Source organism: Carassius gibelio, chromosome B21 (assembly GCF_023724105.1).
Source record: "Carassius gibelio isolate Cgi1373 ecotype wild population from Czech Republic chromosome B21, carGib1.2-hapl.c, whole genome shotgun sequence".
In the NCBI taxonomy this organism is placed as follows: domain Eukaryota; kingdom Metazoa; phylum Chordata; class Actinopteri; order Cypriniformes; family Cyprinidae; genus Carassius; species Carassius gibelio.
In genome coordinates this window covers 13,855,365-13,861,648 of record NC_068416.1, presented here as the reverse complement: position 1 = coordinate 13,861,648, position 6,284 = coordinate 13,855,365, and positions in this window count along the sequence as shown.

Genomic DNA, 6,284 nt, shown 5'->3' with positions numbered 1-6,284 from the left:
GCGACTTACAATTGGGAGATACATCAAGCGGTTATTTTTAAATAAGCAAACAGACACAGGAAGTGCTTATAATACCAAGTTTTAGACATTGTTCAAATAAGTAAATGTTAGAAAGGGAAGTAATAAATAAAGATAAAGTTTTTTTTTCTTTTTCTTTTTCTTTTTATGATGAAGCCAAGTAGTTTCGAAAGAGGAGTTTTCAGCTGTCACTTGAAAATTGTCAGGGATACAGCATTCTGGATAGGGGTGAAAAGATCATTCCACCAGACAGGAATTGTGAACCAGAATGTTCTGGAAAGCGATTTTGAGCCTCCCTGTGATGGTACCATGAGAGGATGGAGGGGATATAGATTCATAATAGTGAGTGGAAGTAGGCAGGTGCTGAGTCTGTGGCTGTTCTATATGCAAGCTTCAATGTCTTGAACTTGATGCGAGCCACAACCTGTAGCCATTGCAAGGAGATAAAGAGAGGTGTAACGTGGGCTTGAAGACCAATCATGACGCAGCATTCTGAATCGTTTGTAGAGGTTTGATTGTGCTTGATGGAAGTCCAGCCAGAAGAGCATTGGAGTAGTCCAGCCTTGAAATGACAAGGGCCTGGGCAAGAACTAATGCAGCATACTCCGTTAGAAAGGGCTTGATCTTTCTGATGATGTGCAATGCAAACCTGCGAGATTGATTTTTGTAATGTGGTCTTTGAAGGTCAGCTGGTCAAAGGTTACCCAAGATTTCTGACCGAAGTTGATGGGGTAATTGTAGAAGAGCCTAGCTGAACGGAGAAATCATACTGTAGAGTTGGAGTGGCAGAGAAGACAAGAAGCTCAGTCTTTGTTAGGTTGAGCTGTAGGTGATATTCTTTCATCCATAGCGAGATGTCCGCCAGGCAGCCTGAGATCTGTGCAGCTACCATTGGATCATCTGGTTGAAATGAAAGATAGAGCTGCATGTCATCAGCATAGCAATGGTAGGAGAATCCATGTGCTTGTATGATGGGACCCATGTTGTGTATATGGAGAAAGAACCCCAGTGGCAAGTTGATGTGCTTTGGATACCTCCCCTACCCAAGCCACTATGAAAGACGTACCAGTGAGATAGGATTCAAACCAGCGAACTGAAATCCATGTGATGCCCAGTGATGACAGGGCAGACAGGAGGATCTGATGATTGACAGTGTCAAAAGCAGCAGACAGATCCAGCAGAAGAAGAACTGATGATTTGGAATCAGCTTCTGCAATCCACAGGTCTTCCGTTACTGACATTAGTGCAGTCTCAGTTGAATGGCCACTCCTGAAACCTGACTGATTAGCATCCAGTTTGTTATTCTGTGAAAGATACAATGATATCTGGTTGGAAACAACTTTTTTTGAGATTTAACAAGGGTTTTCAATATGAATGGAAGAATAAACGTGTATATTACTCTATGGAAGCCAGGCTAAATTAATAACCACTGTTATTGTATTCCTGACAAATGTCAGACCCTCAGTCACCTCACAGATACCAAATAGAGACAATGCTTATAACCTAAATTCCAGTAAATACAACCTGAGTGGAGTTTACTACCTAAAAGATAATGTGGGACAGGTCTTCTCGCCGAATGCATTCAACATCTCAAAGTAGTGGGTCTCTTAATAAAGTGTGGTCACTTGGGGTATAAGCAACCTATGTGTTCCCATCTGAAGATAACTCTTACCACTATGTGTTATGTACCACAAGAAATGGTTACAGAAACTAGTCTGTATGTTCCAACTCACATTAAGAACGATAGAGATAAATGGAAAAAAGGTGAATGCTTTAATTGATACGGATTGCACGCAAACCTTAGTTGATTCTGAATGTTCTCCCCAGTTATGTGCCCTCAGTTTTTTGATTAGGGTGGGACTTGCAGGGGGTTTGCCATATCCAGTAATCTTAGGTCATGATTTTCCTACTCTGGCTGATCTGTTTCACTTAGTGATGTTCGTGATGTAGATCTAGTTTTGTCACGGTTACAAAGTGAACTGAGAGAGGGTGAAGATTATCCAATGACGTTGCCTGTGGAACAATGTAAAAAGAAGAAATTTTAAAGGGACAAGACGGGGAAAGTTCAAAGGGACTGTAGGACAGGCATGTATGAAATGAAGAAACTTGTGCATGGTGATCAGTTCTTAATCTGGCAATTTGAGACAGTAACAAAAACAGGATGTTGAAATCTCAAAATTGTATTCACAAGATGTTGAGGCAGCACTGAGTGGGAAACTGTCTTGAGGTTTTGGGGGAAATTCTTTTGTATCATAAGGTGGGTGAAAACTTACAAGTGGTATTGCCAGCTAGTGTACGTAATGTTGTGATGACAATAGGCCATTCTATTCCTTGGGTGCACTCTAGGATTAGCAGGTCTGTTTATTGGCTGAGTCAATGTCCAAATACATTGCTGATTTCTGTAAAGCTTACCCTGAGTGTAAATATAGCGGAAGTCACAAACCTCACAAAGTGCCATCAGTCCCTCTATCCGTTATTGATGTACCATTTCAGTGGCTGGGAATGGACATCGTGGGCCCGTTAGAGAGAGTGAGAACAATTATAAATATGCTAGTCATATCTGATTATGCCACATGAGTTTTTCTCTAGAGTGGGGTTGCCAAAAGAAGTACTGACTGATAGATGAATTAATTTTACTTCTTAGTACCTACAACAAGTGTATCTGTTATTTGAAATAAAATGGTTAAAAACAATTCCCTATCATCTCTTGTTGAGAGCCATAATCAAACGCTTGTACTGATGCTTCGTAAATTTGTGGATGAGGCGGGGACCGACTGGGATCAGTGGTTACCTTACCTCATGTTTGCTTATAGAGAAATTCTACAGGCATCCACAGGTTTCTTGCCATTCCAGCTGGTGTATGGGCACGAAGTGCTGGGACCATTATCCATTTTGAAAGCATGGTGGGAGGGGGGTTCATAGAATGCTCCTAAAAATAATGTTATTGATTATGTGATCACTATGTGGGAAAGATTGCATTAAATGACTGAGTTGGCAACTGTACATAAGAGGGAAGCACAGAAAAAAAGAGATATAATATGATAGCGGCGATCGTTCAAGTCTGGTCAAAAAGTACTTGTAAAGCTTCGGAAAATAAACTTCTAGGTAAGTGGCAAGGGCCATTTGAGATCACCAAGAAGCTGGGTACCACTGCATATAAGATAGCCACCCCAGTACAGATGCGCTTGCATAGTATATTAAATATTAACCTGGGATGAGGAATGGTATCCTAGAATGCAGAGTGCAGTCGCTTATTTCATTAGGCTAGTAGAGCAGGAGAAGGAAGTAGATGGACAATGTCTTCCTGGTAGTCAACCAATCTTATCAGTAAATCTCAGTCATATTTCTACTGAGCATTGAGTCCAAATTCAGCGAATGTGTGATTCAACTGTTTAGAAGTCAGCTGTGTTATACAAATCTTATAATGCATAAGATAGTGCTTAAAGAAAATGCACAGCTGAAGTGATTGAGTAACAGTATTCCTAAATGCTTGGTAACAGGTTTTGAGGATGAGGTAAAATCTATGCAGCAGATTGGTAGTGGAACAGTCTATGAGCGAAAGTTGTAATCCTGTGGTGTTAGTGGCAAAGAAGGACAACACTCTGGTGTTTAGCATTGATTAACGTTAAAACTTTAACGTTTAAAGTTTGTGTCCACATTTGACTCGTATCCTATGCCATGTATCAATGATTTAATTGAGAAACTTGGTAAGTCTAAGTTTATCAGTACCATTAAGGTTATTGGCAGGTACCTTTTGATCTAGGGTCGCAAGAATTGACTGCGTTACGTACCCCGAATAGGTTGATGCATTTTCGGGTTCTTCCGCTATTTATTATTTATTATTTCATCATGGGAAGATGTTCGGTTCAGTGTTCATTTTCAGTTCTATCTTCACAGCATTTCGGTCAGTGTACTGATTGAGTACATGAATTACTCCGGGATTTTGGTTTGTTTTAATTTAGATGGAGTGTCAGCCACATTAAAAAAGTTAACAGCTTAAGTCATTTGTGGATTAATGCTTATTGGACACGAGAACCCTTTCAAACGATTCAGTTCGATTTGGTGAACTGGTTCAAGAAGATCCGGTTACATCGAGTGATTTGTTCGTAAACCGGACATCATTGAACTGTTGTGTTTTGAACTCACTCACAACAGACATGGAAGAGAAGGCAATGCAGAATAAAGTTGTAGTTTTTGCTATTTTTGTACCAAAATGTATTTTCGATGCTTCGAAAAAATTATAACTGACCCTCTTATGTCACATGGATTACTTTGAGGATGTTTTTATTACCTTTCTGGACATGGACAGTAGACCGTACACACAGCTTCAATGGAGGGACTGAGAGCTCTTGGACTAAATCTAAAATATCTTAAACTGTGTTCCGAAGATAAACGGAGGTCTTATGGGTTTGGAACGACATGAGGGTGAGTTATTAATGACATGATTTTAATTTTTCGGTGAACTAACCCTTTAATATTTGGGGTTTGTGTTGGGAAACGTTAAGATTAAGCGCAAGTGCAGAAGATCGGCACCATTCAGTCATGTCCACGTCCAACAACAAAGAAACAAATTAGATCTTTTCTTGGGTTATTCTTAGGTTGTTATTGTAAATTCATTTCCCATTTTCAACTATAGCGGCACCGTTAACATATTTAATAAAAAAGACGAATTCGAATGTAGTGCAGTGGTCAGCACCTTCCGAAAAGGTGTTTGAGTAGTTGAAACTTATATTGAGCGAACAACCAATTCTGCAAAGCCCTGATTTTAGGAAAGCTTTTGTTCTTAAGACTGATGCGTCGGATGTAGAGGTAGGAGCTGTTTTGATGCAGGAGGAAAACTGAGAAAGACACCCAGTGGTGTATCTTAGTCAGACATTATTTCCAAAAGAAGGTATTCCGTGCTGAAAAGGAATGTCTAGCTTTGAAATGGGCCTTTGATTCACTGAGGTATTATTTACTTGGCATGGATTTTGTTATTGAGACAGACAACAAAGTCTTGAAATGGTTTAGTAGTAAGAAAGATACTAATTTGCGATTGACGCTGTGGTTTCTAACTATACAGCAGTTTCATTTTGCAGTGAAGCATTTACACAATACAAATTCAAATAGTTTTGTTAGATTATAAGCTCCATAGTTTCCCAGCACAAGTTGCCACAGTGACTGAGCTTGAGCTATGGTAATTTTGCTATCGGAAAGCAAATCAAGTGACAATAAGTCAGAATAATTTAAACAAGCCTGGCTTATTTGGTAAACTAGTTTTATGAAACAGCAGTAGTCATTCATAGTTGTTTTCACGGATTTCAAGGAGATCATTTTGACAGTGTTGTCCAAAAAAATGGGTAACTGCTAGTAGGTATAAAAAATTTAAATCATGAGGGATTAATAATATAATTTATTTAACACAATTATCACCTTTAATTTAATTTTCTCATTATTATACCAAATCTATGACTCTTATTGTTCTCTCACTACATCTCAAACAGTGTGTCCACAGAAAAAGGTTAAATCATTCATATGCAATAACATTTATAAAAGGTTATTTTTAATTATGAAAAAGAGCTTGTTTTACCAAAAGCAACACTTAATAACATCTCCAATCAAATATCAGGGAATATCAGGGGTGGCTGCCACTATAAATGACCCTCTTGCCACATCCCACCTCTACAGAGTATACATCATTGTCAGACAGGCTCTGCTAAGTTTTATAGTTTTAGAATATTTTAAATCCTAATGTTACTATTTCCTTTGTCACAATCATTATATGTCAACACCATCTTCCAATTTCTAAGGAAATTGTTTGAAATATTTAGATCATTTTATTTTCCTGAAGCAGGTTCCATTAGCATCAACTGAAAAAAGCTAAATGGCTACTACCTGTATATAAACTCCATTTGTTTTGTGAAAGAAACACCAAATTTGTCAACACCCATCAGATGTCACCACCATAAGATTTTGTGTTCTAGTGTTAAATCAAAATACTTAAACATGACTCCTGAATTAAAGTTTAATAAAACAACAACATAGTCACTGTTTGTAGTGTTTGTTTTAATACAGTAATGGACTGATTCAATGTATTAGATAGTTAAAAATGACTAAAAATTCAGGTTTTCGTCACCACCATCAGATTTGTCAGATAATATTTAATTATGTTATTTCATATTTGTTGTGGAACTGATGGTCACATGTGAAAGTGTAATATGTATGCTAACATGAGAATGTGCTTTGAGATTTTAAAAACATCTTGAATGCTGTTAAACATAAAGTTG